At 40.7% G+C, this 22,534-nt stretch overlaps 1 protein-coding gene across 3 annotated transcripts in view; it reads right to left on the bottom strand.

The window, feature by feature from the left end:
- The window catches only part of PBX1 (PBX homeobox 1), a 284,661-nt gene that overhangs the window by 5,540 nt on the left and 256,587 nt on the right, over positions 1-22,534 (bottom strand). The window lies entirely within an intron of this gene.

Raw genomic sequence — 22,534 nt, 5'->3', positions numbered from 1 at the left:
AGGCCAAGGGACCGAGTTCTAGTTCTGACCCTGGCAACAATGAGCTATTGGCTCTGGAGAAGCACTTCCCCCTGTTTGGCCTTGGGTTCCCCTTTAGAAAAATTAAAAGATTAGCTCAAATGCTTTCTCGGGTCCTTTCCAGCACTGGATGCTCCCTGTATTATGGGATCCCAGGCACCTGTTCTATGCAAGGTTCTGTTCTAGCTGCTCGAGGGTATATAATGATGAGTGAGATACAGCTCATGTCCTCAAGGATGCGGATGAGACAAGCAGACGAATGAACTATAATGCCAGGCAGAACCTAATACATGGTACAGCCCAGTTGTCATGAAGCTTCAAATGAAGGCAGTATCTCCTCTTGATGCAGTATCAGCAAAGGCTTCATGGAGGAGGGATTCTCCGAAGTGAGCCTTGAAAAGCGGGTGATCAGACGAATAAAACAGGTAAAACAATGGTGCCAACACCATAAGGACTGGTCTGTGTGACTATATCTAAAAAGGTGGTAAGACAGGAAGCTACAAGTTTGATCTGTATTTGTAGATCATCTTCTAAGACTCTAAGTCCAGATGCATTAAAACAATAAAATTGTCCTAAAAGGATTTGTTTTAATGACCACCTCTTTCAAAAAATACCCCACCATTAAATAGCTGAAGAATGATTTGCTACAATGGTTGATTCATGATTGTTTACATATATTAAAGCACTGAACTGTAAATGTGCTAAAAGGCCTCTTTTCCCCAGTCACTGGGTTCCTTTGAAGTTAATAGACTCTCAACGCTGGAAATGTTAATACTGAACAGACCAGATTTTAGGGAGTCCTGGTAAATTATTTTTATTGTACTTTCCTCTCCTTTTATTCCCTGAAGTAGGTGGGGGTACCTGGGGCAGGTATGATTATTGCCATTTGGGAGGGACCACAGCTTCCGCCCTAGTATAATCCACAGTACTCAGGAGCATGGCTGGCACTTGTAGGTGCCGGGAAACATCCATTCACGTTTCATTCATAAGAAAGCACAGGCGTAAGAGAAAATCAGGCTTCCGGATTCCGACTGAGACAGAACACAGGCTTCCTAACCTTTGAATCAGGCTCCTTTTTCTCTGCCCTTTTCATCCATTGGGCTCTCTCTGTCATTGGCTCACCCAAATGATGCTCCAATGTTCCCAGGAAAGCCAGGCTTTTCATTCAGAGCAGCTCCCACCAATTACTTCAGCATGAGGGTAGGTTTTTCCCCACACACCTCACTTTAAGAGCAGATCTGGACACTAAGCGGGCAAAAGGTCATCCTGGGCAATGCCAGGAACACAGCCCCTCACTCTTGGATCAACGAATAACTGCTCTCAAGTTCAAATCTCCATCTCTTAACTGAGTCAGGCAGCTCCTCCCGCTCCCCTTTTCTGTGGGAGGCCATTTCCCCTGTTGTTTGTGAAAGAGAGATTAGAAAGAGAACAATGAGGGGAAAATGAGAATTCTTTCTCTTATAACAGGAGGCTTTGCTATCTTTTGGGGCCTAAGACTCTGTAGGATGATCAGAATCAAGAAAAGAATTAATTCAATTTCCACATTTAGGTTGGTCACCAGAGTGACAATATCTTACTCAGCCTCCCCTCTCAACCAAGAACACATGTATTCTTTTGGTACCAGTTTAGGCTGATTTGAGAGTCATGGTTCTGTTTATTTTTCCCTGAAGAAAATCCTTTAGCATCATTTATCTTTTCTGATGATAAAAGTGAGATATGCTTATATGATATTTGCAAATACAATGTTTGCGATTATGCATGCAATATCATATTTGAAAATAGGAGAATTGTAAAGAACAAAGAGTACAATAGCCATAATCCTACTACCCAGAGATAATTACTCTTAGCATTTTGATACGTATCCTAATAATTTTTTAACATGTGTATGTTTATCAGATAGATAGGTAGATAAATAAATAAATTAACTCATTAATTAAATAGACTGGAAGGTGTGTGTGTGTGTGTGTGTGTGTTTGCTGGGTAGCATGGAATTTTAGGAAACTTTCCAGGAGCTCCATAAGCACAACATCATAAAGCAGAGAGTGAGGTGCTTATAAAAGAGGAAAAATGTCATGTATCTTAGACTCGACCTGGTATGAGACAAGTAGGGGAGGAAGCTCTCTAAAGCAGCTAGTGTCCATGTCATAGCACGTGCCACAAAGGCATGTCATTACATTGCTCACAAATAACCACCACTACCATTGTTGAGCCATACTATAATTCCATTAAAATAACAATAAGTGGTGCCCCAAATGAAGCCATTAGTAAAAAAAAAATGAGCTCTGTGGCGTTTCATTAGCAGGGAATTAGCAAGGCGCTGTATATTGACCAGAAGGTTCTAGGAGACTTCTTTTTGAGTCATCTCTGAGCTGAAATAACTCAAACAGCAGACATTTGATCTCTTTCCTTCAAAAGTTCTGTTTTCTCAGACCAGTGCTCAGGATGCCAGAGGGGAGAGAGAGCTCACAGATGGTGGAAACAGGAATTAGTTCAGCCTGATACCAAAACCAGCATTTTAATTATGCTAGTTGGCCTGGTGAAGAAGAGTATATAAAACCTTAAAAAACCTTATTAAAAAATAAAGACATAAAACAAATCTCTTGGGCTTCCCTGGTGGCGCAGTGGTTGGGAATCTGCCTGCTAATGCAGGGGACACGGGTTCGAGCCCTGGTCTGGGAAGATCCCACGTGCCGCGGAGCAACTAGGCCCGTGAGCCACAACTACTGAGCCTGCGCGTCTGGAGCCTGTGCCCCGCAGCGGGAGGGGCCGCGATAGTGAAAGGCCTGCGCACTGCGATGAAGAGCGGTCCCCGCACCGCGATGAAGAGTGGCCCCCGCTTGCCGCAACTAGAGAAAGCCCTCGCACGAACCGAAGACCCAACACAGCCAAAAATAAATAATAAATAAACAAATAAAGTAGCTATAAAATTAAAAAAAAAAAAAAGAATTATGCTGCCCCAAATGTTACTCGTGTCAAGGTTGAAAGACCATGCTTTAGAACAACTATTGAGGGAATTGCACTAAGAAGTCAAAAAAAAAACAAAACAAACAAACAAAAAAAAACAAATCTCTTTAACTGCCTTTTCTTCACTCCCCCTCCATCCACAAACACACACACAGACACATATGCACACACACTTCAGATGGGGTGACTAACTGCCCCAGTTTGCCCAGGACTCTGGGATTTAATGGAATGGGAGACTTTCAGTCCCGGGTCACCCTACCCCAGGATATCCCAGCTATGACCCTTGATTTCTTGCTAAATTCAGGACACTGTAGCCTATGGGTTTCAAGTTAGATGAATGCAAGTACTTTCTAGAACAAACGAGTCTAACACTGGGAAATGCTGAAGGATTCTTTTCTCTGGAGGTGCTTTCTACCCTGGCATATTGTCTGTCCGTGCTCCTGCTGCGGCTGCTAAAACCTCCATGAGATCAGAAACTGCGAGCAAATCCACCCTAACCGGGTTTCCCGTAAATCACTTCGGCTGTTTCAGCTGTATCATTCCAGCTTTAATGTAAGACGTTCAGAGGCTGCACCGTTTGGGAAACAGCTGACCTCGCTTACTGCTACGTTAACCCCGGGGAGCAATTCCTTCCCTCTTCCTCCACTGCGGGTGAATATTAAGTAGGAAACACCGCCATTGTGTGTTTATTTATCTCTGGGAACAGTGAGAGTCAAAGATGGTCTCATTAACAACCGTGTGAGGTGGCGGGAAAATAAGACCTCTGTTTTAATTTTTCTTCTGCACCCCAACTTCCTCCTTCGCTCTCCGATGCAATCCAGCCTTTCAAGGGACACACTCACTTTGTAAAATGCTGTTGTTGCAAACCACCCTGAGGGGTTACAGGGGTGGGAATCTGTAAAGCCAAATATGCCCTTTTTATCTCAAAGCATCCGTCATGGGAGAGAGTTCACATTTACACCCAGTTCTTTCAGGTTAATTCTGTAGCCTGTGGCCTGGGAAGCAAGACTTGGTGTAACATTTAATTCCACCAGGGGAAACCTAAGCCAGCAGCAGGCTTGACCTGGAACCTCATGAAGTGGAAGCTAATAGAATATAGAATTAGGACAAAATGCAGTAGATTTCCTAGTTAAGAAAATCTGGACTTTCAAAACACAAATTCAAGGCATTTGGGAACAAAATGTTTCAGGAACAAAAATGACTACTCTCTATCCTACCCACATAACTTGATAGACACCACATTTTGCCAGAATCCCATCTAATGGATAAGGCAAAGCACGCCTACCAGAGGAGGGAGAGGAAGTTAGCCATGCAGCTGGGGATGGAGCGACGGTGGATGGCAAAACCCGCACGCTTCCTCCTGACAGACACAGGAGCACAGAACTGCAGCTTAAGCCCTGACTTCCCTCTCCTCGGTTGCCCTCCTCGAGCCAGAACTCAGGGGGCCACCTGCCTCTCCCTCGCTGTTGCGGAGCCAGTACCCCTTTTCGCCCAGAGCAGCGGCTGCTGGGCTGAGTGAGAACCGCTGGTCCCATCCTGCTCTTTTTCCCACTCTTCCTCTGAGCTTACCTTAGCAGTACACGGTTGATGCAGAGAATTCATCACCTGATGTGACAGCCCAAGCGAGCCTGGCACTAAGAAACTCTCATTTGCAACCCAGAAATACACCGAGGTGCCACAAACCGGCTGAGGTCAGCACCGAGTTGAGCTTGATCTGCATGTGGGCCAGATGCCATCACCAGCAATGCCTTCAGCAAGGGTGAGGAGGTGGACGTGCTCCAGGCCCTCAATAACCCAGGCCCTGGCGGGGCCAGCCAGCAAGAATAACAAAGAAACATGGATGCATCCTCTCTCCCTCTCTCTCTCCACACACACACACACACACACACACACACACACACACACACACTTGCACATACAAGCACACACACAACCACCATTTATCAGGGGAGACATCAGCTCACACAGTGGAGTCACACCCTAGATCCAACATTGTTCCATCAAGACAGAACTATGTTTTCCTGATATGCATAGACTTTTCCCAAGATTATACTGTGAGCACTTCCCAAGAGATGCTCTGGGATGAAAAAATGCTACTGGAAAGCCCCCTTAGGGACAAAGGATTCAAAATTTCCCTGGGAAATTTTACAACAGTAAACAGACCCATGGCTATTCTGGCACCCCTACAGTTCTCTCTCCAGCTGCCCTCAGCGTGATCTTTCACAAATGTAGTTTTGATCATGTCACCTCCTTGTTTAAACCTTCAGTGGCTTCCTACTGGCCTCAAGGTGAGGTTCAATGTCCTCATCAGGTCTATCATGTCCTGGACCTTGCTGACTCTTCAACTCAATGCTCAGGTTTAATACTTCAACCATATCAGGGTACTTAGAAATTCCTGTAACAGAGCTGCCATTTCATGCCTGTTTCTTTCCCCTTGAATACAATGACCCACTCATCCATTTACTTGCCACTCTTGCCTTGGCTCTTTTTCAAGACTGAGTTTAAGTATCCTTGCACCTGTATCTGACCCCTGGCAACTTTTCTTCCTCCTATAAGCCCTCCAAGTCATCCCCCGTCCCCCCCACCTCCCTGTCAGGATGCACCTCTATCACAACACCTGTGCCGCCATATTGCATTTGTTCTTTCACACATCTGGACCATGAGAACAGGGCTATGGAACTTATCTTTGATTCCAAAGTTCCTACCACGGTGCTTGACACAGCGTAGATTTTAATAAATATCTCTTGGAGGAACATAAGAAGAAGTAAATAAACATTTAGTGGCACTGTAACATCCATCCTCCATCGTGGGTATGGACATAGAGAAGGGTATCAGGTCCCTGACCTCCACAGTTCAGTCTGACTACATGTAAAGAGCTGTGTATACCTAGAAAATATTCAAGATGCAAAGCAGAGGTAGCACCAGGGTTCAAGGTAACTTTTACACCTAGGAAGTGAACGTTTCTCTTGCTAATAAGTAGGCATCAAGGAGATCTGGTACTTCATAGCTTATCCCAAACAAGTAACTATGATTCATATTTATATTGTTCTGTTTTCTTTTTAGGGAAACCAATTGAGAAAAACATTGGATACTGCCTGTTGCAATTCCATCTTAACAAGGAGTGATCTCCACAGGGCACAAGGAGCGTTCTCCACAGGGCACAAGGAGCAGGAAGATATCCCACCCTGCATCTGGAACGGTCTCCTAGTCACCACCTCAGGCATCCTGGGAATCAGAAAAATGTACAAAATAGACATAGTCCCAAAGTGGCCTGTAGGTCTTTGCCCATCTTTAGTCTCTCGAGGGCTGAGACCCACATGCAGATAGAGCTTCCACCATGGGACCTGGGATTGCCAGATAAAATACAGGATACCCAGTTGAATTTGAATTTTAGATAAACAACAAATAATTTTTTAGTGTAAGTATGTCCCATGCAGTATTTTCATTTGCTAAATCTGGGTAACCCTGTCTGGGAAGAACATGTACTCTCAGCCAAAAATTTTTTATTGTAGCCTAGTTTGGCTAGAATAAATTTTGCTGCTTTTCTTGCTTTGACCTTCTGCACCTGTATCTTCATACAGGGGATGTCTTCCTTGTGGCTCATCTCTACCAAGCCCTTGCCTAGCTTCTGCTTAGTGCCCTATTTATCACAGTTCATTTAAGAATGAGGTAGTGACATACATACACTACTATGTATAAAATAGATAAACAAGGACCTACTGTATAGCACAGGGAACTATACTCAATATTATGTAATAACCTACATGGGAAAAGAATCTGAAAAAAGAACATATACATACATATATGTATAACTGAATCACTTTGCTGTACACCTGAAACTAACAAAACATTGTAAACCAACTATACTTCAATTTTTTTAAAAAAACAATGAGGTAGTGACTTGCTCTTGTAAATGAAATCCTGCTCTGGAACCTCAGCCCACCAACTACTGCCTGCCATCACATTTCCCTGAAGTTGGTCCTGCCTGGATTATCCCATGCCGCTGGCTCTAGGATTCCTGTTTCCATGGTCCCCTGCCTATCGGGGGTATCCTCTCTGATTGCCACTTACCACTAGGTCAGTCCCTGGTGACCTTACACCCAAGTCACACCACCATACCCCTTGCTAGTCTGCTTCCCACCACAGCCTCTTGAGCCCAGAGATTTTGCCGTGACGGTTAAGAAAGATCAGCAGTATCATTAGCCATTCCTGGCAGAGAACAGATACCCTGGTAGAGAACAGATACCCTGGTAGAGAACAGACGTTAGTACTTTAAGCTGCTCTGAAGAAATAACAGATTTCTCACTGCCAAAGTGAGATTCCTTCCTACTCTACAGAGAAGTCAAGTGAGAGGTTTTTGCCTTTGCCTACCCCCTTCTCTGGTCTCTAGGAATCCATATCTTCTTTCATGGCCCAGCCTGAGGGCTACCTCCTTTCTGCAAGTCGCTTCAGGGCAAACCATCACCCACTTCTCTACATTCTAGTACCACTGACCTCTTGACCTTTCATGTTGACATTTAACCACGTGCAGCTTTTATTTATGTAAATATCCACTTGAGCACCAGATCTTATTAGCTGCAATCCTTTAATTCTTAAAATCTACAAATACGTGTTCAGTGCCTACCTCATACTATGTACTAGGCATACTGTGGTAGATACAGCACATTTTAAAAAAATGTGGCGTCTGCCCTCATGGAGCTTGCTATCTTGTGGAAAATAGACATTCGAAACATATCAAAAGAACAAATATAGATCCCAGATGGTAATAAGTGCTATGAGACAGAGGAACAGGGAACTCATTGAGGTTGGGGCTTCTGGAAAGTCAGCCTAAAAGTGAACAGAGAATAGACAAGTAAAGAGTGGGGCAAACAGCCTTCTAGGCAGAAGGAGAAACCTGTCCAAAGGCTCCAAGGAACTGAAAGAAGGCCTGAAAGAATGGGGCACAGGAGCAGAGTGGTGAGCGCAGCAAGACGGGCCTGGAGAATGGGATGGCTTGATCATGCCAAGGCTGGCAGGCTTTGATTTTTATCTTCAGTAAGATGATAAATCATTCAACCACAAGCCATTAGAAGACAAGGATCATGTCTGCTAGAGCAACTGCTCAATTAAGTACTTGAGTTGAACCAATAGAGAAATGAATGCTTTGAAAGCTTCTTTTGGCGCCTGTCCCTGTGTCTGTAAGGCCATCTGTACGCTGGTACCCATTGTAACTTTGTAGTTATATAAGAATCGTAATAATAATTCTCTTACTTTGGCTGATGAATATATAATGGTACATAAACTCAGTGTGAACATCTATTCTTCTCAGGCCAGGAATCTACGACTCAGAAACTAGAATTTGCCAAACTGAGTCCCCACTATATGCCACAGCTTCTGGACATTTCAGGTTTCAAAAGCTTGGGGTGCATGAAGTGCAGAGCATGGCTGCTACTGATCTCAGGGCGGAAGGCAGATGCCTCATGCTCTCAAGTTCACCTTCTGGGAATCTATGCGCTGCTTATTAAGGTGCTAGAACCTATGAACCACAAGACTGGCCTCAGAGAATTCTTTCAGGGGATTCTAATACCTTCTACTCTCGAGCCTCAATCCACCTTACCAAACCTGGTTTTGGACAAGACAAACTGTATTCCTCGGGGGTTATACTTCTGAGACATCACTGTGTGTGGTACCACCTTGTTAGTTAACACAGTTTACCTTACACTGGCGATGCGAAGTCCTGGGCTGAGACCTGTATAGTCAGATGGTAACCCTGATCCATGTTCACTTGGTATGAATGTGAACTCTCTTATTACAAGTCATTATCTCCAACTGTATCTGGCATGCACTCAAGGGCACTCAGTCAAAATCCAACTGCAAAATTACAGCACCATCACAGTGCACCATCCTGCCAGCTCCCAGCGCCACACGACTGAAGTACGTGCACATATAGGTCAACTCCAAGATCAAGATCTATTTTGGAACCTTCTTAACTTCATCCTTCTTTAATTCATCTGTTGTGAAGGCCCAGAATTAATACTGCCACATAAGGCACTTGAGACACAGAGGATGGTCTGGGTTGAACCTTTCATAGCTTGCACAGGATACGAGGTAGTGTACATTTCCAAGTTTAAGGCTGGGATGCTTTTAGATTTCTGCTCAAAGTGCAAATGGGACAGTTACATATAATGTTTCCGTGTTCCACAGGTCTAGGGGGGCCTTAGGTTAAATGTACATACAGGAAGTGAAAACTTCAAATTTGTTTTATTTAACTTTTCAGAGACAAAGAAAAATAAGCTCAGCTTGCTTTAGCTAAATAGAGGTGTCTTAGTGCAGAAAACTATTTATATCTGAATAAACATCCTCTACACCCAGCCCTGCAAAACTAAAGCACACGCACACTTACACACATCCACACACACTGCACAAAAACACACATAATTTCCACACACTTTATCATACTGACGTAGAGCTAATACGTGTTCAGAAAATACTTATGGCACCTAAAAAATGTGCATACACACACAGATGCTGCAGATGCTGGAAAAGAGTAGCTCTATAAGACAATAGATAATTATATTTACTCATACAGCCAAATCTGAAAAATTCAAGCAAAGGGTATTTTTTTTACTCTCAGTATAAATTATCTGATTGGCTGATACAGACAGCTCCAGATTCTTCATTTTAGTTTCATAACCTTTGATTTTGCCGTGGCTTTGTTGAAAGGCTATTATCTACGCAGGGTACACACAGGAATTGTATACACACCTGAGCGAGAAACAGTGGCTAGCTACGGAACACACACATAACTCGTGGTGTAAACCTTGAGGCTATTTACCATCACACAGGAAGCTAAATCCTCTTACACTTTCCTGACCATCCAAGAGACAGCAATTACCCCAGATTATCAGACCAACAATGACATGTCGCGTAAAGAGAGACACCGAGCCAACTTCACATCCCAAAGACTGGCATATTCAAGTACACTTAGGACATTAATAGCAATTTACGTGCCATCACTGAGACAAAGCCACAAAGGCTCCGTTGGCAGGCTCTTATTTTGAAGCCTATTATTTGTGGGAGTTACAGGCTATAATCACAACAGAAACTTTCAAAACCCTTATCTTCCGTGACGCACCAAATCTATTTCAGAGCCATAATTGCTATGTCACCGGAGAGTCTGCTGCTTAATGCACTCAAATGCCATTTAGTGTTTGCAGGGTCATTACAGCTAACAGAAGGGTAGGGGGGAGAGATGGTGGGAAGTTGTGGGGTACAGGCAGACAGAGAATGTTGAGGGGAACGTGCTAGAATGGGGCATGAGGCTCTACTGTGCCTTATTTAGGGAATGATACTATTGTTTTGAGAATTCTGTTTACCTATGAAATGAAGGCAAGTGCTTGGAAACTACGTACTCAAGAATTCTGAGTTACTTTGACACCACCCCAGATATCTTCAGTGGATGCTGGGGGATATCCCCTTTTATTCTGAGATTCTCATCCAAGTATAAGACTGGGTTGATTTTTTTAATTTTAATTTTTTTTTCCTTTTAGATTGTCCCAGCAATCTCTGCAGTGGAAATCTTCCAGCTGTGCTGTGGGCTCAGGAGTCTGACTTGGCTTTTCTATATGTGTTCTGCCAGGGAATGAGAAGGGCAGAGGGGAGTGATGATGGTGAGACATCAAAATTCAATCATCTAGAAGAATGTGCTACTTTTCAGATGGTAAAAGAAGATGCAAGGAGACAGATATAGCCTCCAAAATATGAGAAAACATCTAGTCATTCAAAAGACCATTTTTTAGACCTAAGTTTAGCTAAGGTTGTAAGAAAACTTATAAATTATATGTAGCTTTATTTCTTCAACCTGGCTATAAACTAGCCAATGACTTATTTGGCAACTCCTAATACTTAGGGGAACACTAGACATAGGGTAAATCTTCAAGGAAAGTTTTGACTGACTAATGTATCTCTAGGTTCTTTTAGACAATTCTTGGGTTCTATTTTATAGTCCTGAGTTTTTTCATAGACTAGAAATACAGAAAATGTCAAGCCAGTTCAGATTGCAGGGTTAACTTTTTTTAAAGATCACCACCAGTATCACATATAGATCTGCCTTTAGTTTTCCTAGGATAACAATCCAGCTTTCACTCTGAAGAACCTTCCACAGAAATAGACAGAATGAGACCTGGGGCCTTATTCCTCCTGAGTCCTTCTCCATTGAGAAATAGAATTTTCTCTATTTTCTAAATATTGGCCAAGCGAGAAATGGAATCATACCTTTCTTGTGTAAGAGTTCTTAGAAATCAATAAGAAAAACATGAGCATTTCAAGAATGCATAAAAAAGACTAACAAACAGATGAAAAATGTTCAATCTCATTAGCAAATCAAAGAGATACAAATTAAATTAAACTAAAAATGAGATGGCATTTTATAATGTGATAATTGAAAAAGGCTGAAAAACTGCTAAGACGTTGTTATTGAGAATGTAAGGAAATGGGAAGGATCAAAAATGCTGGTAGGAACCATAAATTAATAGGAGTTTCCAGGAGAAAAGTTTATAATACATCACAAAGGCCTTAGATTTGTTCATACCCTTTGATCTAGCAGCTCCATTTCTAGGAATTTATTCAAGGAAATAATACAAAATATGTACTGAATTTTCTGTACTATGATGTTTACCACAGTGTTATTAATAATAGTAAAAAAAAAAAAAAAGAAAACAGCTTAAATGTTCCACAGTAGAGACTGATTAAATAAATTACGGACTTTCCCGGTAACAAGCTCTTATGCAGTTATTAAACTTATGTTTGAGAAGAATGTTTAATGATATGGAAAATATTCATAATATATTTTTAGTAAAATAAGTAGGTTACAAAATGATGTGTTCCATGTGATCCTAACTTTTCTACACCCACACAAAACATACTTAGACACAAAATGCTAGGAGACTGCCAAGCAAAAAGTTAGCAGTAATTTTCTTCTTTGTGATTTTCCTGCATTCTCCAAATTTTCTACATTAAATATTAATTTGTAATCAGAAAAAAAAGTAAATGTAAAATTTAAACAAAGTGTAGGAAGGAAAGTCCACATCTAATTTGGGTCTTTGTCTTGTGTGTTTGAAAGGTCGTGGCCAACCTCTACAGCTCACTGGAAAAAAGACCAGTGCAATTAATGGTCAAATCCAGGTCTGAGGAAGAAAGATGGAGGTAAGAGGGACTCTTCTGCCTGGAGAATAGTGCGTTAGCAGGTGATTTCACAACTCTCTTCAAAATATAATTACCTGTCAAGGGTATTAATCAGTTGTTTTTCCCATTCCACAAAAATTAAGGTCAAAGGAAGGAGGTTAAACATAGCAATCAACTTAGATTGATTGCTTAGATTGACAAGATGGGGAGTTGCTTGAAAAGAAGCATTTGATCTCTTTTTAATTTACCCTGTCTCAATGCCCAACACAACTGGTTAATAGTAAATTCCAAGAAAATGCCTGCTGATCGAATGAGTGAATATGAATGAATGAATCAATGAAGGAATTGTAGATCAAGCCCAAGTCTTCAGAGACAACACCTGCCCCAGAGACAAGTATGGGGAAGAGAAGAAACAGCAACAGATACCTGGTCTCTGAACATACCCATAAAAGAGTTCTAGCATGAATTAGTAAAGATTATTGGGTATAAGGTATATGGAAGTTGGAGGTAAAATATGGGTACTGGGATATGATAAATAGAGAGAAAAAGAAGAAAAAGCCATTCTCTTATGGGAGAAACTCTTTCTGGACCACAGAAACCCAAAAATGTGTAGGGGTTCCAGGCAGGCAGAAAATCCAGACACAAGTTGGTTGCTGGTTTTTCAAAAAAAGAAAGAAAGAAAAGAAAAACCTCTTGACAATAGGTTCAAGTAGGCTCACTTCAAAAAGTATGCATTAAGCACCTAGTGTGTACCAAGTCTGAACGGAAGGCTGGGATACAAACTAGAATCCTCTTCAGAAACCTACGGCTGAGAGGAAGTAAAGAAAAGAATCAGAGAAGAACTCCCATTCCAAGCCCAGCGCACTAAGTACTATGTAGGAACCAGGAAGAACTTCTAGGAGAAGATAATTCTGATCTAAACCCTGTAAAATGGGTAGGATTATGAGATGTTTTCCCACTGCCACAGGTTCTGGGCCATGGATTCTACTGCTTGAGAATTTTAACCACTAGCAATTGTCTCTAGGAAAGGCCAAGCTTACTAGGACAAGAGGGGTAAAGAACCAACATTTACAGTGCCAGGCACTTCTAGAACATGTAATCTAGAGAAGTACCAGGGCAGGTACTTGGAGATTTAATAGCAAAAACAATCACTCCAGATAAGGAATGAAAATTGACACCCATAGGTATATTTTTCTAACCTTTAGACTTTTTTTTATTGTTGTTGTTCTGATGCCTGATTTCATCCCTCACTAAACTTTTTTTGTTTACATTTTTAATGTCCTAATTATTTTAATAAAATTGAATTAAATAAGTTAATGCATGTAAAGTGCCTAACACATGGGAAGAAGTCAGAAAGTGTTAGTTATTAATAATACAATTATTAAATGTCATTTTAGCCTGTTAATCTTCTCTTCTTATTGTTTACAATTGTTCTTTAATTTACTGCTTTATACCACTTCCTTATTTTATTACTACTTGATCTGTTTTATAATCTTTGTATGTTCTTAGAGGAGGCTATTTATTTTAACCACTCATTCTAGCTTATTTTATGTTGTTATTGTCCTCTTTACTACTTGTGTATCTTTTTTTAAAATAATTAATTAATTAATTAATTTATCTTTGGCTGTGTTGGGTCTTCGTTTCTGTGCGAGGGCTTTCTCTAGTTGCAGCAAGCGGGGGCCACTCTTCATCGCGGTGCGCGGGCCTCTCACTATCGCGGCCTCTCTTGTTGCGGAGCACAGGCTCCAGACGCGCAGGCTCAGTAGTTGTGGCTCACGGGCCTAGTTGCTCCGCGGCATGTGGGATCTTCCCAGACTAGGGCTCGAACCCGTGTCCCCTGCATTAGCAGGCAGATTCTCAACCACTGCACCACCAGGGAAGCCCTACTTGTGTATCTTAATTGCTTTTAATGTTCATTTTGCCATTTCACATGCAATTTTATCCATCTCCTGCCTTTTTATCATTCCATTGCCTTCTTTCTTCTTAATTCTCTGTTTTTCTTATTTCCTGGATCTTTTAAATTTAATATTTGCTATTATTTTTTTATTTATTTTTTCTAGTTTTATTCATCTATTATCCTTGTACCTTGTTGCACTTATTCTTTTAAGCTATTCTTTTAAATTTTTATTCTTTTTAATTATTAAAAATGCCAAGTATTAAGTGTTAACAAAGGGGGACACTTGACAGAAGTCCTGGCCCAGTGAAGCAAGGTGGCTCCTTCTCATCTTTTCTGTTGGTCTAGGAAAAACTGTTACTTCTATAGTTAATGCCCCAGTTTCTTCACTGCTGATCTTCCATCCTCCAAAACCATTACTTAACATGTATAATTTATTAAGTTAACAGGCAAAATTTTCCTCTTCTTCCATTTCACTGTCCCCAAATTAAAACTTCAAAACAAAACAAAACCTCTATTGATATTTGGTACCTAGATTCCTGAAACAGTCTTGCCATCTATTTTAGTGAACCATCAAATCTCTCCATGAAGAGACACTTGATCTAAAATCTCTCTTCTTTCTTGTGTATGATCACTGGGTCCCTGGCTAAATTGGCTAGCCAAATATGACATAATAGTGGTGAAGAGTAAGCTATATCCAGGGAAGGACTTACTATATAAGTTTTAGATTTAATTTTAATAAAAGAACCAACCAGTCTTCAGCCTTCTATATGCTACCCTGAAAGGATATATAACAGAATAGTCATAACTGAGTTCTTATAGTTCTTTCCCATATCAGCCAGGCTCCAAAATATGTATTACTAGGAAACATAACGGATTCTCTTACTGTAAGGTTCTTGACACCTCCCTTCATTAAGCGTAAGATCCAGAGGTTCAAGGGTCCATCTGGATAAAGGGAAAAACAGAAGCTTTGGAGTTCGACCATCTTGGTCCACACCCTGGCTCTATCACTGACCGGCTATTTGACTTTTGGGCAAACTACTTAACCTCTCTGAGTCTCCGTTTTCTATCTATAAAATGGAGATGAGAATATTTATAAAGACATTGGATTAGGGCACTCAATAACTATTATGAATTAGTATTCTTAGTATGGATATTGGTGGAGCTCAAGTTATCCCCAGAACTTGAAGCATGTAATTAATTGTGCTTTTGTTCTTCTACCCCTCTAAAAAGGCACAGAACCCTCAGTAGTTATGCCGGTTCTCTCTAGAACTCCTGAGCTCTGGTGAAAAAGGGATCTGAAACTTCCCTCATGAGAACCTCATCCTCTAACAGAGAGAGTATCCTCAAGGTCTACAGGTCGGCTGAGGCTGGCTTCCACACTCCCAGGATAGATCACTTCCTGAAGGAGAAATAAAGTAGGATTTTAGACAGGTGTGTGACTTTGAAAAATAATAAGTTTGTAGAAGTTTGGGGGAGATTTCAGAAAATGAATTGGACTTCAAGCTAAAGGACACTACAGAAGAAACGGGGAGAAATGGCAAAAGATTAAAAGAGGAGAAATGTAATTTCTTACAAGTGAGGAAATCTTACTATAATTTAACTTCAAATATCATTAGTTTCTACGTTTATATATTTTGAAAGTTCTTAGTATGAAAAAGGGCTGTAAGTCCCTTTAAGAACAGGCACAGCAAGTCAGAACCTAAGGCAAATATAGAATAAACCACCTTATTCAATTTTAAGTGGGCTTTTTAGCTGAGTTTGGCTATGAGATGGAGCGAAGGGGTGAGAAGTGGCTGGGGGTGGGAGGGGGAGGGGAACACCTGACTGGCTGGAGAAGAACAGACTATTGTTCTGTGGATAACTTGGTGCTCTGTTCCTTCTTCTTTTTCCTTCTTTGTTGTTTGTTTTTGTAAACTATGAGAAAGGGGTAGACCCAAGAAAGTAAAGAGTAGGAAATTTACATGCAAGTGTATTTCACTTGTCATAACTTAGAGAATGCACACTTATGGTTTGTACATTTAATTGTGTAAAATTTTACCTCAGAAGAGGAAAAAACTGCAAACAAATATCAAACTCTAGTTAATTATATACATACCAGTGGTATTTATTTAGGTGAAAGTATACTGTTGTTGTCTTTGAAATGCATCAAAAAAAAAAAAGATGCACTGATAGATGGGCAGAAGGATGCAGATATGGATAGATGGATATATGATGATGCCAGTGGAGTAAAACATTAATGACAGAATCTAGGTGGTAAGCATACTGGTAAATTTTGCTATAAAATTCTTCTAAATTTTCCATATGTTTGAAAACTTCAAAATAAAACTGGAAAAATTTAAAAAGGTAGAATCCTTAATGCAAAGATAGCTACATAATTCCTTCTCTTAGGTAAATCCTAGGCAGCATTGAAAGGCTTTACCCATTAGAACAGAGCTTCTCAAGCTCAATGTGCTTAGGAATCACCAGGGGATCTGGCTAAAATGCAAAATCTGATTTAACAGTTTGGAGGAGATTCTGTGATTCTGCATTGGTCTCAAGCTCCCAGGTGATGCCAAGGATGCTGACTTGTAGGAAGGAAAGAACATCTAAGCAGAGGCTGACAGTGAAGGCTTTGGTCACCTGAAACAGACACTGGACCTCTCTAAGCCCCAAAGAGTTTTTAGACATGTAGAAAGGTTCAAGTCAAGATGAGTTCAAAGACACGTCTGGCTTAGGCTTGAAAAATTATTAGGTTAGATGAATTAGTGGCGGACAGAGTTGGAAATTATGATGGTCACTCCCCAAATTCTTTAAAAATCATATTATATTGATTATATAAAGGTGGTGTAGTCCTTCCCTTTCAGTGAAGCAAGGGACTGAACCAGGTAACTCCCAGCCCTTCTAGCTTTCTGTGACTTTACAGAGTGCAAGAACCATGTCCTATTGATATTTGCATTCCTGGTACTGGATATCAGAAGGTTCTCAATAAATCTGTCAAATAAAGCATTTATTCATTTACTTAACCTGGTTAGTTGTTCCAGACTCAAGTCAGTCATGCCTTCTGCCTTATATATCCGTGAATCTGGAGAATATTTAGGGATCCAAATACTTAATATTTAAAGATGTGGAATAGAATTTCCCAAAACTCACTTAGAGCCAGGTATAAGTAGAGATTTAAGAAATGTCCCAAAGTTAAAAATAACAATTGGATTTTCTTAAAAAGAGGTCTAATATTTTCTCTGAAAACAAACTTGTCTAAGAACATGGAACTCCTTCCAAGAGGGCAAGAAGAGGGCCATCTTCTGAAATCAATACTAACTTTTCCCCACAATTAAATTCAGCCAATTTAATTAGCTTAATATTTGCCGAGGTCTAAAGGGGTTATGCCACTTTCAGGAGCAACCACAAAAACAAACTTCCCTTTTGAGGTTGCAATTGTTTTTTCTTCATCAAGCAGAAGGCGGGGGCGACTTGAGTCTGGAACAGCTAACCCAATCCTAGCCCAAGGACAGCATGGTTGCAAGGACAAATGCGGGCCCAACTGGACAGGATGCTATAACACATCAATTCCAATGAAAACAGCATGGCTTCATTGTCATGTCAGAGATAGGACCATTTCCCAAAACACAAATTTATCTTTTCCTTATAGCTTTGAAGTATTTCCTCTCCTCCTGTATTTTCTTGGGAATGGAAAAAACATCATGCTCATAAGTAGAACAGGGATACTGGAAGAGGCCTTTGACATCATCCAGCTCAACTGTCCTTTTTAGAGTACAGGAGACTGAGTCTTCTCGAGAGAAAGTGACTTGTCCACAGTTACACAGGCAGAAAGTGGCAGAAGTGAAAGATGTGTACACACATTATAAATGTGATCATGTTTGATGTGATTGTATCACTAGGTTTGAGATCAAGAAAATTCTTTGTGACTACTTCTACTTCTACAAAGAGATAAATAATCTCCACAGAAGGATACTTATTTTATTGTAAGTCCATGGTATGGCTTTTTTGTGCGGCGGGGAGTAGGTTTCTCAAACTATTGCTGGTTGGTCTTGAATTCCTCTCTTCTGTTATATAGCTTAATTTCAAATTCCCTCCTAAACTACAGAGTTGATTGGCTCCCTTGTCCTAGTATTCCAAGAACAGGAAACCTAATCTCAGATAAAGTGTTGAATGAGACTGAAAGTTAAAATACATCTGGATCGGCATCAGGGTTTCTCCAACTTGACCTGGATATATTATGATGTAGCCTCATTCCCCGAGGTCAAAAATACTATTGATGACATATTTATTGAAGGAATGGATGAATGAATGAATGAATACATGAATGCATGAATATTTGAATATGCCATTGAATGATCTGGCTTCATTCATCTTCTGTACCTTTAAGGACTTTCACCTGGCAGCTGGTGAAAAACAGTGGATTGCATATGAAATTACAACATAGGGATTTTTTTTTTTTTTTTTGCTTCTCCAACTATTGTGGGCTCAAATAAAATGCTGCTCTAGTCTCGAATGCTCAGTTGATACGGTATTAAGGCTGAAAGGCCTCATCATGTAAGAAGCTAAAGGGACTTACTCTATTTCCCTTTGGCTCTGTCATCAGGGAGAGCCAGGCTTATAAGCTTCTGGAAGGTGGGAGTCCATCTACTCTGTACTGCTGCCTTCAACCCTGCAGAGACTGGTTCACCATGTTCAAGCCTATCCTCACTCCCTTTACCCCCCAGACTGGGGCTGTTCACTGGTCCCTGGCTGCAGCACCAGAAGGTACCCAAAGGCAACTAACTGGGAGCACATCTGAATATGTTTTAATATCTTCAAAATTCACATTCAGCTTGGTAGAACAATTAAAACTTCATATAATTAAAGTGAGTTTTTAAAGATCTGCATATGATTTTAATTATCACCCTCACTCCCCAGTCTTACAAGTCCACATGTGGCAACATCTTATTAATATATACTTTAAGTGGAAGGAGGTCTCTCAGAAGTAGTTAAGAAAAAATGAAAATGATGGCAGGTGGCCAAGTATTACCAAGTAACCCCTGTGATGTCTAAATGCCTGAAACGTGTTCACTTAAATAGTTCTCTATTTTTGTCCCAATGATTCTATATTTTATTTATTTTCTTCGTAAATGTCCTTTTGTCCCTTTGCCTAACATGGGAGAAAGCAAAAACAGAAATGAAAACACGTATGTTATGGTTTACAAAGATCAAAGCCTCATCTCTATTTTTCCACTACTATAATTATCACAAAGCAAAATCAATGAGATTTTTCTGTCATAAACTGACGTTAATGGCACTTTTTGCCTTTATAGAGAGAACACTAACACTTTATTTCTATTTTCACTTAATCTCTTGAATAATGAAAATCTTATAGGGTATCTGTCAACATTTAAGATGTGGCTGGAGTGAACTCACTCCCTTAACTCACATTTTATTTTATTTTTAAAAAATTTATTATTATTATTTTTTAATATTTATTTCTTTCTTTGGCTGTGCTGGGTCTTAGTTGCGGCACGTGGGATCTAGATCCCTGACCGGGGATCGAACCCAGGCTCCCTACATTGGGAGCGCCGAGTCTTAACCACTGGACCACCAGGGAAGTCCCCTCTCACATTTTAAAATAATCAAAAATAATTTCACCCTAAAGACTAATGCTTTCTGCTACCACAAATCTCCGTGAATTCAAAGGGAGAAGTTCATGTAATGCAAGCTCTTCCTCCTTCCCTCAAGATCCAACTGAAAGGGGAAGCGATAGGGTAGGCTAGAAAAGATGGTGGAGACTAACTCAAATGAAAGAGTTTTCTGGAAAGAGGAGCCTACAGTTGAGCCTGGTGTCCCCTGAGTGAACAGTAGGAATCAAAAACCATACTTGTAGGGCTCCAGAACTACTAAGCTGAAAGGACCTTAGAGCTTGTTGATGGGATAAATTTGACAGATGAAGCAACGATACAGAGATGAAGAGACTCGCCAGAAGAAAAGCCACAAGAAGGATCCAAGTTTCCTGACTTCAGGTTGCTGCCACTGTCCACCCGTTTGTTTGTGCAGGTTCTAGTTCCACGTCTGGTAGAGAAAGCAGTGAGAACCCCATGAGAAACGGTGTTCTCCAGGCTTGTGGTTGCCCAAGGGGAGTGGGGATGGGGGAGGGAAGGATTGGGAGTATGGGGTTAGCAGATGCAAACTATTATATATAGGATGGATAAACAACAAGGTCCTACTGTATAGCACAACTATATTCAATATCCTGTGATAAACCATAATGGAAAAGAATATGAAAAGGAATATATATATGCATAACTGAGTCAATTTGCTGTACAGAAGAAATTAACATTGTAAATCAACTATACTTCAATAAAATTAAAAAAAAAATAAAAGAAACGATGTTCTCTTGCTATGTAGATGGCTACCCCACAAGCAGGTTTTGATAAGGGGATTCTTTTAGGAAAGAAGGTGCTAAAGAATTCAAAGGGATAATTCTCTTGACAATATCATCACTCTATAACTTCATCTATTTAATGCAGATCTGACTCTTAATTCTCAGAGAATCTGCCTTGGTCAAAAAGTTTAGAAACTTTTTCCAAAAAGAAAGACTTAAGAAGCTTTTTGAATTAAAAAAGATAGTCTATTTGTGGGTTAGTAAGGCATTTAAGAGAAAAATCATTACTAGGTATTTTACAGTTGTTACATAAGATGTGGCATTTTTAAATTCAGTGGTAGCTTGTCTTCTGATTTATTCATTCAACAAACATATTTTGAGCAACTAATATATGCATTTTGGGACCACATGCGTATTTGGGAATGAAAGACAAAGACTGATTGAGTGTGTCTGTGCATATATCTATAAGGCAAGGGAGTGTGTGTGTGATAAAGTGGAGAGAAGAGGGGAAGGAGGGCTAAGGAGAAGAAGACAAACAGCAAGGAGGAGCTGGGCGTGGGAGAGTCAGTGTGATTTGGGGAGTGAGGGGGATGGATAGGTAGATGGGGCCGGAGCGCGGAAGACTCTGAAAATGTCCGACACAGGGATTAAACTTGCTTAGCTGGGCAATAGAGAAGTGCTCTTGATTTCTGAGCAAGGAATGACAAAATTCTGGGGATGTGTGCAGGAGAAAGGAGACACTAAAGGCAGTAACGGTAGTTAGGAAATAATCACAATAGCCTAGCTAATGAACTATTTCTAGAACGAGGATGGTGGCAGTGGGAAGGGAAACGAAAGAGTGGATGTGATAGCTAAGTGATCTTTCAGTCTGTCTAACTGACGGAGAAGTGAAGTAATCTCCCTCCATCACTTAGAGCCACTCTAAACCCAGTAAGCATTGCCCGTTGTCATTTGAGAATACAAAGCACTCAAAAAAGGTATAATTTAACACAACTTAAAATTGATACCAAAGTAACAGACCGTATCATGATCAGCCTTTGATTCATTTACACTGCGTCTTAAAGACCCAGGGTCTTTAACGCTCACTCTGGCTAAGGGAGGGGGTCCTTAGGCCTTGCATAACTCTGTATCCTTGTCGAAAGTGTACCTTTCCATCAGAAGAGAAAAAAGTGACAACTGTGTCCTAACCTATCCTCACTAGGAACTACCTACTGGGAAAACTGCTCACACAAGAGGAGGAAAAAGGTCAAATTAGAAAGTTATCACTTATAACTTTTCATGCTGCATTCATGTGGAAAAACTTGTGCTTTACCAAGCCCATTCCTACTTATTTTCTCATTTTCCCTAAAGCAGTCATGAAGGTACTAAGGGTGAGAATTACTGGCCCCATTTTATAAAAGACAAGGTTTGACGCCTGCCCATGGGCACATGAGAGTTACAAGGACCAGAGTCTCCCAACTCCCACCGCAGGGCTCTTACCACCACACCTTGCAACACGATCACTAAATGGCCTTAGTTAAAGGCAAGCCGTCTGAACTCTACAAGATTTAAAATAGACGCTGGTTGGATAAGATGTGAGTGCTGTGAAAACCCAGGCAGAGGAGTAGATAAAGGCTGCCCAGAAAATGTCCTCCACTGAATGAAACACAATCCAGAGCCCAGCTGGGAATTCCATTGCCGCCATGGGTTTTGGAATTGTTTATTTCTATTCATTGGCTCGAATCTTTCATTCCTGTCCTTGTCTCTTCTTGTCTACCTCCTTTTCTCTCTCTCTCTCATTTCTCCTAGCAGCCAGTGCCCCTCTCTGCACATACACATGCCTCGGCATCTAATACCACTCTCTAAAAATACATCTCACAAGCTTAGTCTCCTGCAAGGTGGCACAACTTAAAATTGATACCAAAGGAAAAGACCGTATCATGATCAGCCTTTGATTCATTTACCCTGTGTCTTAAAGACCCAGAAATAAAATAAACAGTTCAGAGGGAAAAAAAATTAATGCAAAATGAGAGACTCTTTCAAGTGGCATTTTCCAGCCCAGTTTTTGTGGTGGGCTTATGTAATCAGACATAATGATCTGCACATGTTTGGTTACACTATTTCAGAAATGATTCCCAGCCCACCAGATGACGTCAGAGGGG

This window comes from Balaenoptera acutorostrata, chromosome 1 (genome assembly GCF_949987535.1).
Source record: "Balaenoptera acutorostrata chromosome 1, mBalAcu1.1, whole genome shotgun sequence".
NCBI lineage: Eukaryota > Metazoa > Chordata > Mammalia > Artiodactyla > Balaenopteridae > Balaenoptera > Balaenoptera acutorostrata.
Note: the sequence above shows the minus strand (reverse complement) of the source record. Positions and strands in the feature narration are given on the sequence as shown.